Below are 12367 nucleotides of genomic sequence, written 5' to 3'. Positions count from 1 at the left end.
TTAAACAGAACTTTCTAACGAAAGTACTTTTTTATACTGATAGCAAAGCTGTATAACACCAAAAACCGAATTGCAATATCAAAGTTGCAATTAAACATTCTTTGCGGTTCCATTAATTAACTCTATCCCCAAACTGATCATAATACTAACGGATTTGTAACTGAAAATCTGCTGCAACAAATTGAAAAGAAATTTAGAATACGGAATTTGTCAGATATTAATTACCTTGGAGAAGAAGATTTTAGAAATCCATATTGCGTTTACCGCTCTCTTAACCACTTCAACCGTTAGAAACTGAAGATTAGCAAATATGCAAAAAAGATTTTTATTGGCTATTAAACATATTGAAATAAATGAAATCCGAAAGATGACGCGGATTATATGGACTCTTTCTTAAACTAATTGGATCACCCAATACCAGTTTTTATCTAATAAAAAAACAGAAGTTTAAAGTCTTTAACTAATTATACAACATAAATCCAAGCTGATTAAAATTGAATTGCGAGAAGCCGAGGCTGTAGCATCCTCGGTAACTTGCAACAACAATTCAGTTACTTCCTTCCTCCGATTTCCCGCGCTTTAACATCAACTAGAGCATAATAGGCATCGTCTGATTGGCTAGTTTAACATACAAGAAAACAAGGCCACTAAAAGAACCAAACATTGTAATAGCCTGCGCAGAAGAATGCCGTGCCTTTGGTGGTGGTCAAGTATTTTGAAACTCTGAATTATGTTCTAGGAATGCTCTTCAACCTAATCTTAAGATGGCCCACTTGAAGAACCACAACTCTGATCAACCTCTGGATCGCTCGCTTTAGTTCTTTAATTAAATTTAAGTTTTCTAAATCTTGAACGACTTCGCGGCATTACTCTTAGTATCTTATATCCCAAAATAAGATATCATTGTATTTAAAAATTAAATACTTTAGCATTTATTAATTAATTTCAAATAATTCTTTGATTAACAATTAATTTTATCGCATTAATTAAGGAAAGTTTTTTAATTTTTCTTTTCTTTTTCGAATTAATTTTTTATTATTATTACAATATTTATACAGCTACGGTAAGAGTGAAGCCGTTGGGGTTATCCAAGTGAAAGCTGCATAATCAGGTCAGTTAGAGAACGGCTCTCGGATCTACATTCCGAATTTGATTGCTGTCAGTTTTAAATGCATTATACAAGGCGCCACGGTAGCTAAGGTTAAAGGCGTGGGCTGTCTAAGATTTATTGTGCTAGTGGTTTCGATTCTTGGTCAGACTTTATATTTTGTGTAATGTGTCAATAATAAAAAAAAAACACATAATGTTAACTAAGTCCTTCTCCATTTACACCTAGTGGTAGTAATTGCAACAGTACACATAAAAGCACGCCTGAACAATAAGCACAACACTCTAAAGTATACTTATTTTTCACTTTTTAAGAGGCAGTTTATGTCAATAGTTACGAATTTGGAACATCAACTTCTCATAATGTCTGCACGAAATCTGTTAGAGGAGACAACTTTGTTTTAGATTCTGGGCAAGCGTTTTAATCTCGCTTCACGACCTCAGGTATTTGGAAATAAATAAATTTTGGAAATAAGCTTTTTAGCTGTCCAGGTAGCTTTAAATTTAAACTGAATTTTGAGGGGAATGCAGAATGAGGTTTTGTTACAAGATAATGAAGCAATTCAAATTTACTGACCCCATTATTATATCGTCTAAACTTGATTTAAAATCGGTTACAAATGGTGTATATTTTGTTCTCGCAAAGATAAGTGATACTTCTATAAGCACAAAATCTTATATTAATATACTTATTTTGCGAAATTCGAACATGACTAATTCTGTTACAACGAACATAGTTTCTACTTGTTATTTGATTTTTACCTCAAGCCAAAGGTTGTGGTTCCATCTTGGAGGATGTAGCAGAATGTAGATCCATCTTCATCTTCTCAAACCTAAGTTCCAGTTCATCACCTAATCTCTTTGTATCTTCAGTAGATTTGGCCAACGCATCAACTCTACTTTTTTTTTCATCTTAGTTGCATTCTATTTCTACCTTGGACTTCAAGCGCATCGCTTGCATCATTTAAGACACTCTTTATATCATCCTTTTGGCGGACTTTTTCCTTCTTCTCCTACTCCGTTACTACATCTTTTACATCTTATTTGTATTTCATTTCACTTAGTTTTTGTTGTAACATTATTTTTATAGTTTTTTTTTTTTTTTTAATCATTTAAGGCGCGTGAACATCTAAGGTTATTGGCGCCCGGAGCTTTTTTGAGTGCACTGCCGGCCTCCGGACATTATTTTTATAGTTCATTTTCTCTTTTTCTACATTCTTGATTTTTATTTCACCGCTATCATTTGTTTACTCCATGAATTTACTTTTTTAGCTTCATATCGCCATAAAATACGTATTTAACCAATTGCAATCTTTACTGAAGCGTTGCCACCTTTCTTTAGGCACTCTAAGTACTTCTTGCACCGATTTGACGCGAGCGATAGATATCTCAGCTGTGCAAGATATTGTTTGCTTTGATATATCGATTCAATAACTTCGTTCCTGAATTCCACTAGTAGCCACCGGTACGCGTTTGTTAAATTCGCTTTCCTAATTACTTACTTTAAGAAAATTAATGTTCCGTCTTTCTTTTCATGCTTTCAGAGATTTTTTCATTGAATTTTTAGTATAAACACGGTTTTGTTATTAAATTTGAATCAACTTATGTTTGTGCTATTTCGGGCCAGGTGGATTATCGCACTATAATTCTATTTTATGAATAATATCGTTTGCAATAGTTAAAACGATCGATTCGGCACACCAAGCCCAGTGGTCGCCGATGGAAGGTCGTGCAAACCTGATTCAATACAAAATTCATTCATAAGATTGATATTTGAAATTTCTATTTAAGGAAATGAATAAAATTTTATATACACTTCAGCCATTGGACGAAAGTAGCGTCAAAATATAGGAATTTAGTTAAGCACAATATTTAAAGGAAATAAAACTTCTACTCTTGAAAAAGAGAGGACTACAGAAATAAAAACGGTAGAAGAAAGGTAGAAGTATATACAAAAGAAACTTAAAAAAAGAAAATAAAGAAAGTGAAATAAAAGAAAACAAAGAACAGGTAAGCCAGCATCTAGCGACCCACACATGACTTATAGTCTTTGTGGAAGGGATTGTAGAAGTAGAAGAACGACCTGAAGAAGAACAGAAGATAAAAGGAGATAGAACGAAGCAGTCTGCTGGTCAATATATTCAAAGAACAGAAAACTAACATTTATAAACCACTACACGAGTATCATTACGGCGAAGTTGAGAAGTTTCATGTTTTGGCCTAGATAAACAGTCCAGATTACTGATCAAAATTTCAAAGAACCATTCAAATTTCTCGTTCGACGAAATAACTCTAAATTTCTTGAATTTTAGATAGGAAAATTTAAAGGCTTTAATTTTTGTACTGAATTTAGATAGGAAATCTTTTGGGTGCAATGATACCTACAAATTGAAAGGAGAGCTAGTACAAACGGCAAACTCAACATTTAATGGTATCCACCAATAAATGGATGAATTTTAAAGTGATCAGTGGTTGAAGATGAGACTTTTTGACCAATTTTTTATGAAATCTAAAAAATTCTTTTAATCATTTATTTGAGTTAAAAAAAACAACCTATCTTAAACTATTTTTCAGATAATGACTGAACATTTTTAGGTAAATCAGTTCAAAACCTAAGAAGAAAACATAACTGAATTCACAATTCTTAATGTAAATTCACAGTTTTTTAAATAAAGAATATCTTTAAATTGTGGTGAATTTTAAAATTTTGGAATTATTAAAGCCATTAAAAAAGTCTGATGGTGGTTAAGGTTTTTTATTCTCAACAGGATAGACCCATGATTTTTTCTATCGGATTTTAATAGAATTGTAACTGGCCAATTTTCATGGTATTTTACTTAAAGGGATGAAGTTTACTAATTAATAGTTTTTGGGATAAGTAGATGGCTCTTGAAAGTAAGTAGTTGATGATGAAGAGATACAAAAATTGGAGAAGTAAAGTCACAAGTCAATGGAAGAATACACCTCAAAAAGGTCCCAATTTAGAGTGAAATTGAATCTTGAATGAACTTAGTGAATAAGCTTAAGCTTGAATGAAAATGCAGATATTCTTTGGCTGAATAGAGAGCGTAATTGCGTTTACGACAAAATGAAACAATTTTAAACTGATCGAGGTTGCCAATTCTTGGCCAATTTTAACAACTTTTTTGTTTTTGAAGTTCAAAATAAACTCTACTTTCACTAAGTTTTCTAGTATAATCTCGAAACACTACTAAATTGATTATAAATTTGAAATTTTAATATTATTAGAACACTATAAAAAATTATGATTTACTGAACCGATCAAACAAAAGATTATTTTTCTCGCGTCATTTAATAGAATTATATACAATTTTTTGGCATTTTCCTACATATTTAGAGGAGTACATAACATGAATATCAGTGATAGAGAGATTCGGCAAAAAGCAGTGTTTGATTAAGAGTTAAAAAAGGTGAAGAAATCTAGGGCGCAAAAAATTAAACAAAATCAGAGCAGAACGATGGAGGATAAAATGTCACAATTATGAATATCGAATATGAAATTGTAACTAAGTGGTGTACTTGAATAAGTTGTAGGAGTGTGCTTAATTGAAAATTAAAATGTTCAGAGATTAGACAGATCCTATTTGTGGACAGTTCCTTTTTTTAAAGAACGGTATCTTAAATTTCGAAAATTTTAAAAATATATACGATATATTTCGAATATATTCTGCTAAAAAACAATTCGGTTAAAATATGGTAGTTCCGCAATAAAAATAACTAATAAAATTAAAACAAAAAGTCTTATAGAATAATTTTCCTAAATAAATGTTAGAAAATCTCTTAAAATTTAAATTTTGCCGCGGTGTTTTTTATTATTATTTTTTAAAGCTGTAAATCGGTGCTCAAATGCTATAAAAAGATGTTTCAGTTTTAGCTGCAGTGTTTAAGTAGCGAAGACCATGTCTGATAATTCAATAAGATTAACCTTAAAAAGTAATTGTTTTCCACTAAAAATGTACTCAGTTTTTAAGAAAGTTTCTAAGAAAACTTCAATTTAAGTAGCGCTTGAAACTCAAATAATTTCTTGGCCAAAAAAAAGCGCTGGAAATCAGAGACAACCAACACTTTTAGAACTTATATTATCTTATTTTACCAAAACAATATCATAAAATACTACAGACTTTGTTAATTTTATCCAAAATGCGTGCTTATATTTATCATTTAAGATCAGTTTTGGATAATCAAACATTAGAAGGTTATTAGTTATTTCTGAGCCGCTGAAATGGACTGGATAGTCAGGGGAATTTGATTTCTTTCCTTGCAAACGGGTAATCCAAAACCGAGAAGCTTTGTGTGTAAATAGTAAGAATTAACACGATGGCTAATCAGTTGAACATTGCATTGCTGCATCGCTTGCGACAGAAAATGGATTATTCTTTATTCCGTGTCTTTTTCTCGTTTCTCAAATTGTGAAATGCGACGGAAAACTCATTTTTCAATGAATCCCAAAGAATTTTGGATTTTCTAGAAAATAATGTTTCGATTGATCCAATTCACTACTCATCCTGAGTTCTATCCTAACTTTTACTGAGTTCTATTTTGTACCCATAGACACGTTCCAAGATTCTATGAGTAACATGTGATTAGGAGAGAATACTTAGTTTAGAAAAGGAATGTATAATTATCCTTCAAAAAACAAGAAACCATTTCCTTCCGAAGAAACCTTAAAGTTGATTGCTTCCGTACTTTCTGAACTATTACATCACCAGCGGATTATAGACAAGGCCGACATGTTTTTTTATACCATACACATACCTGACCAATGAACCCTAGACTAGCTGCACAGACAGCTCTGAAATATTGGGGATATTTGGCCACGATATCTACTGCAAACCACTGCTACTTCGCCGCGATTTTGTTTTTTATGCTGTGCTGCTCGCAAAACTCTTGCCTAACATGCCAATATAATTATGGCGATACTAATCAAGTTCGGCCATCCCAAAAAAACACACAATATTTTTTAGGGTTTAAATACTATTAAAACACAGAAGATGGATGATTAAAAACGAGACCAGTCTTTAGTAAAGAATACAATGCATTAACAGATGATATCTAGATAAATACTGTCCAGCTACAATTCAGCTACAAATCAAGAGATATTTTCAGCACCGCTAACCCTAACCATTGCTCAAACCCAATGTTGTTATAGATTTGATTTCAACACAGCCTTCTTAATAATAATACCTTCTTCTTAGTTGTTCCATCGATTTTATTGGTCTGTCATCGAGCGACAGAATCTAGTTTATCTCATTATATTTTAAATTAAGTTACTGGCACTGTTTTTCTTGCCTATATTTCTTGCACTTGGAATATTATGAGATTTAGGCGGCTAGCATTCTAAAATTAGCAATGTTAAACGATATGATTTAACATTTTACAAGATAGAAATAAAACGCACAGACCAAAAAATTAGTAATTGATAAATTTTAAGTGAAAATATCTTCCACTACCAGATCAGCTATTGTGGAAGACCTATCAACTTCCTTATGACATACCAATTTTTAAAACATTTTATTACTGTATGAATTTAAATTCTTATCGTTTTTATTATATATAAATACATATCAATAAACACTCGAAATGATAAGTTTTACACCAGATTTCAGATTGTTTAGGTAAAAATCGGAAATCCGTCCGGATTAAAGGAAGAAAAGAATACTATATGGCTGAACGCAATACAAGATCAGCATTGCGGATCCTCTTCTATAAATATTGCCACCAAATATTGCTAGCTAAAATTTTTATTGAATCTGACAATAGAACGTTCAGTCCATTTAATTCTTTATTTTAAATTTAATTTTAGTAATATTTATTACAAGTAGCACGAAGGAAGATAAAAAATAAAATCTTCCCTTATTTATTATTAATTTACTACTTAAGTTATTTGATTTTTTTATTTTATTTTTGAAATTATAAATAAATTGAAGTTTCGCCTTGAATAATAAATATGTAACAAATTATTGGAGCCTATTTTGAAGTATTTAATTGTTGTAAATGACAAATTTATATATACATTTTTTTCTGTAAATAACTGCTAAATTAATAATATAATTAAATAATACAAGATAATAAATTTTAAAAAATAGATATTCATGCAAACCAGTTCATGCAATTTATTTATAAAAATCTATCATTTAACTAATAATAATACATCTGCATTAAAAATAGATAAAAACAAGGAACCACATTATTGCTTTTCGTCTAGTTTATTAGTGGCGAAGAGAAGAAGTATAAATGTACCACGTGGGTAGATAGGGCACCGGGTCATCGCAGTAGCGATACCATGACCCTGTGATTATAATCTAAAACTATGTTTACTTTCGGTTTCACTTTAAATTAGGCATTAAGGAAAATATTCATTTTTATATTTTTCAAAAAAAAAGGAGATGAAATTTTTGGGTTTATCACTTCATCAAATTTTGTTAGTTTAAATTTAATTTGCAGAAATTTTGAAGGATATCCTATAGTCGTGAGAATTATTAAACAAAATCGTGATTGGAAAGAAAAAAAAAATAAATAGAAATAAAAAAATTTAGAACCAACTGTAATTAGTTGTGCCTGTGTATATAGTAAAATGAGTGAATGTATGCGTGAGCTGAGGGCACAAGACCGTTGCTATAAACTATAAAAATGGATTAGCATAATTATTAGTGATGCTGGCAGGCATTAAACCAAGACTATAGCATTGAAAGAGGTTGTAACTAACATAAATAAGATATACCAGCGATAACTGATCCACGTATTCGGCGATTAAGTTATAAATTTCATTTTTAGGTTTCGTTATATTCATAACTTGTATTATTGTATACATATTTTTTTTTAATATATTTTTTAATTGAGAGTTGTGGTGTATTTTTTTTGTTTATTATTAAGTTAGAACAGAAAGGTAGGTTTTGGTGGGTGGAGATGGTGTCATATCGTAAATATGAAAGAGTTTTACTGAGGAGGTGTATCAAGTAAGCTGTGAAAGCATGATTGCATGCTTCTTCTAGATGCTGCGGCGGTCTTCAGGTTGTAAACTATAGCAGTCACATAAACTGTTATGAAAGTCCAACCTGGCGATTATAGTGTCGGCTTCAATTGAGACGTTATAATACTAAGTATATACGATTCTACGCTGTTGTTGATACACAGCTGGGATAAAATGTTCTTTATGTTTAGAGGTGCCTCCCATTTCGTATTTACTACTTTTCTTTTTTTTATCTTTTGTATTCTAATATTTTTTTTTTTTTTAATTTAGCCAGAGGCAGGACAAGGTGAGAAAGACTGGGCGAAGCCCCTTGACTTCCTTATTTCTTTTTTTTTTATATTTATTAAAAACAAGAGGGAAACTTTTGGGAATATAGCGAAACTTTTCTTATCTAAGTAGGCGCTTGGTGATAACCTAGAGAAGCCTCATCCTGTGGACGCCAAGATTCTAACATGAAGGGAAGTAGTGGCCCAGCCTGGAATAATGTGCCTTTTAAATTTTGTTTTTTTTTTTTGTAGCCAAAGAGATAAAGGATGTGACTTAAACTTACCTAGAGAGGGGCCAGCTGCTGGATAGGACGTTCAGCTGCGGTCTTCCTAGGCGCTGCAGCAGCCGCTAGACCAGAAAACCCTCAACTTCTTCAGAAGGGGAAAGTGGGACAAAAATATGATCGGCCCTTCAAAAAAGTAATTTGGTATCCCCCTTATTTTAAAATAAATAAATAAAATGAAAAACGGAAACAAAAAAATTAAATAAAGTCAATAAATATTTTTTTAAAAAAATTAAGTAAACACTCGCGATTTTAATTTACCAAAAATTTTTAAAAAAAAGTTGTCAGTTAAATTTTTTTTCAAAGAAAATGATGTTGTGTTGATATGATAAGATGTTATCAGTGAAGGCCGATATGACGAAGTAGTTCGGTACGGTTACCAGCGAGGTAGGCTAGCGGGTGGCCAGCGGTCCTGTGGTCGGCTTGACTGGGAATGGTTTACGGGCCGGGAGCCGGCTCAGGACGGCCATAAAGCAAGGAGAGGCTTGTGTGAGTGAGATGGTCTATAGTATTAGAGCGAGAGGCTAGTATTGAGTAAATGAGAGGGATTGAGCGCGCGAATAGAACCGCCTGAATATAGTTGGTAGTGGGGATAGAATTAGCGGTGGAGGGGCAGAGCCCCCCTCACATCGTCCTTGCCAAAGTCTACTACCCCCCCGGGCCCTGCTTTGCCATTGCTGTCCTGTTGTTGTCCTCTCTCTTGCACTCACATCTATCTCTGAGCCGATGCCATATGTGCCTGGTTTATTGCGCCTGTGCACTGTTCCCCCACCATAAACTATGTTCGCCCAAAGAAAACACCGTCCACTTCATTTGTACGGGCTATATGTGCACTTTATATTAATTAACCAACACCTCAAATAAGTCCAAATCGCACTTAGTTTATCACCCCTGTCACTTTACAACTTACTCTTTGATTTCTTTGGATTTTAAAATAAGAAAATGGCAACTGTTTCATCCTAATCGTTTTAAGCAATTTCATTATTTAAACTGAGTAATTTTTCTTTCACATATTCATTTTCTGTATATCACGGAAACATGCATGAAGCATTAAATCAGGCTTTCAATACCGAAAGGTCACCGTAAATACCCGTTTTTGAAAATTAGTATGTACGTATGTATGTGTACAAGAACACACCAGCATACGAAATAAAAAATCCCGCATAGCTCAAACGTTTGTATTTCGTGCCTCCAATAAATCCAACAGTAATTTTGAATATTAAGACTGTCCCATTATCGAAAACTGCACGAAAAAGTGTAACGTTGAAAAACACCCAACATTGACAATTTTTTTCTCATTTACTATAAAATATAAAATACCCAAATTTTACTAAAAATAAAGGGCATATCCTCGTTTATAAGTGTATTTTAATTAATTTTATTTTTTGCAACACAGATTTAAAAAATTTCGAATAATAAGTTCACAAAAACATGTAGTTCTTGAAACCTTTTTTGTAAAGAATGTAACGCCTAAACGCATGAACAGATTATTATTTTGATTAAAATTCACAACTGTGTATATTTGCAAATAAATTAACTGCAACAAGGTCACCTAGCTTCAGGGTCATGAGAGGCTGTATACCTAATAGAGAGTATTATCTAATTTTACGAGTCACTAAACACTAGTCACTAAGCACTAGTCACTAAGCACTAGTCACTAAGCACAAGTCACTGAGCGCTAGTTAATAAACAATAGTCACTAAGCACTAGTTACTGAGCACTAATCAATAAACAATAGTCACTAAGCACAAGTCACTGAGCGCTAGTCAATAAACAATAGTCACTAAGCACAAGTCACTGAGCACTAGTCAATAAACAATAGTCACTAAGCACTAGTTACTGAGCACTAATCAATAAACAATAGTCACTAAGCACAAGTCACTGAGCACTAGTCAATAAACAATAGTCACTAAGCACTAGCCACTGAGCAATAGTCACTAGTCAATTAGTAACAATATTTGCCAATGTAGTTAATCACTTTACAATAAACAACAATAAATATTGGATAGATGTGCATTGAATAAACTTACTAAAATATATTATATAAATGATAGGAACTCGTTATATTTTTAAATACTGGCGACATTCCAAACATAACTTTGAAGAAGGCAAAGTTCTTAAGCTGCTCCTCAACATGGTTTCGCTTCAGCGATCGTTATGCGTTTTTATGTACACATTAATAAAACACGTAGAATTATTAATTATCTATTGAAAAAGATAAATGTCAGTCGTCACTTTCTCTCAATCAATTGACTTATTATTATTATTTGGAAATCTATTTTTTTGCGAATAAAACGCAAATTATTCATTAAAATGGGCCACGCTTAACCGATTTTCCTCAAATTTGAGATTTTATTTGCTTATCTCTTATTAAATTATCCTGGTTGAATTTAGTATTGTTCATTCACGCCAAAAACTGCATTTTTTTTTTTTTTTTGTGAATTAATGTTCATTCATCGCTGGACTCGTTTTATGTATTTCTCATTCATCGCCTATGTATTCGATCTACACCTGGTTATCTTTAGGGCTATTACAAAAAAATTAAAAATATAGAATATTATTCAACTTTATAAAATCAATCTAAGTAATAGATGTAGTAGCATAATTCATAAATAGCTAATGCCAGAAAACTCAAACTTGAAGTACGTGATAACTTAACTATGGTTATTGTTTATTACAAAAAACGCTGAGGATTCTATGTCCTCTACGCGCCTGTTCCAGACGTCAAAAAATATCGATAATTTTCTTGTTAAAGGAGCCACGGTAGGCGAGCAGGTTAGTGGCAAGGCGCGCAAAGCTAAATTGTTGGTCCTGGGTTCGATTCCCGGTCTAAGCCTTGAATTGTATTTAATGGTTAAAATGAGAATTTAATAGTAAGGTACGTTTGCTAGTCGACTCCATCCACGATACCAAATTTGGTAGTTAGATGTAAAGCCAGCCTGAAAAAATGGACATTACTTTACAATAATTGTCTTGTTAAAGACGCTGTTACCGCAAATGGCTTTTAATTAAACGGACATTTAATGGCGTTACTTCAGGTGGTAAAATGGTCCGTAGTTGCAAGGTCTAGCTCACTTCCGGTTGAAAAACTATTAGTTTTTCTTTATTTCACCCAGTGAATTGAACCTTTAATTAATATTGTAAATTGGAGAGATTCGTGACAAATGTTGACAAGAAATGTGTATTCAAATACATTTTAGCTAAATGTGTATTCCGACATAGCGCACTAATTTCATACATAATATAGTTTTATTGCATAGATCAATGTCCTAAACTAAATCTTAACTAATCACCAACATTAGTGAAACTGCATTAACCATTTTCAACTTGTAACAAATAATTTGACTTATTTACTATCTCAAATTTGATAGAACTGATTAATTTACTCGCAATACAGGATGCATCGGATGGCCGAGAGTGTTTGTTCAGGGGGATCCTCCTTGTCCAAGAGCGTTCGGTAATATGTATAAATAACGCAACCCTTCTATATGGGTATTGAGGTAGGTGCAGTAATTTGTCAAGTGGTACATGCATGATTACCGGTTATTTCGCTGGTGTAAATCTGGACACAATGGCTGTGCATGTGTATGTGGAGATTTGTTTTTGTGGGTGTGAGTTGTGCGGCTGGGAAGAGTTAGTTGGGCGCACTTACGCTCTGCTTTGTCCAAGCGCGTAAACGCGGCCACATGTTCTAGTAAATATATAGATGCAAATCGCAA

General features: G+C 32.7%; 1 protein-coding gene across 3 annotated transcripts in view; it reads right to left on the bottom strand.

Moving 5' to 3' along the window:
- LOC141453154 (homeotic protein antennapedia-like) overlaps positions 1 to 12367 on the bottom strand; it is a 1160806-nt gene that overhangs the window by 475877 nt on the left and 672562 nt on the right. Inside the window, exon 1 of one of the 3 annotated variants that reach the window (XM_074125978.1) lies at positions 8649 to 9623. The exons of the other annotated variants lie outside the window; for them this stretch is intronic. The gene's annotated coding sequence lies outside the window, so the exon portion shown is untranslated. Of the gene's footprint in view, positions 1 to 8648; positions 9624 to 12367 lie in introns of those variants that run through there. 3 annotated transcript variants of the gene reach the window in all.

The sequence above is a fragment of the Rhodnius prolixus genome, unplaced genomic scaffold (genome assembly GCF_049639745.1).
Source record: "Rhodnius prolixus isolate KJV_2025 unplaced genomic scaffold, Rpr scaffold_3, whole genome shotgun sequence".
Classification (NCBI taxonomy): domain Eukaryota; kingdom Metazoa; phylum Arthropoda; class Insecta; order Hemiptera; family Reduviidae; genus Rhodnius; species Rhodnius prolixus.
The sequence above is the reverse complement of the archived record's forward strand: the minus strand, read 5'-3'. Positions and strand labels throughout refer to the sequence as shown.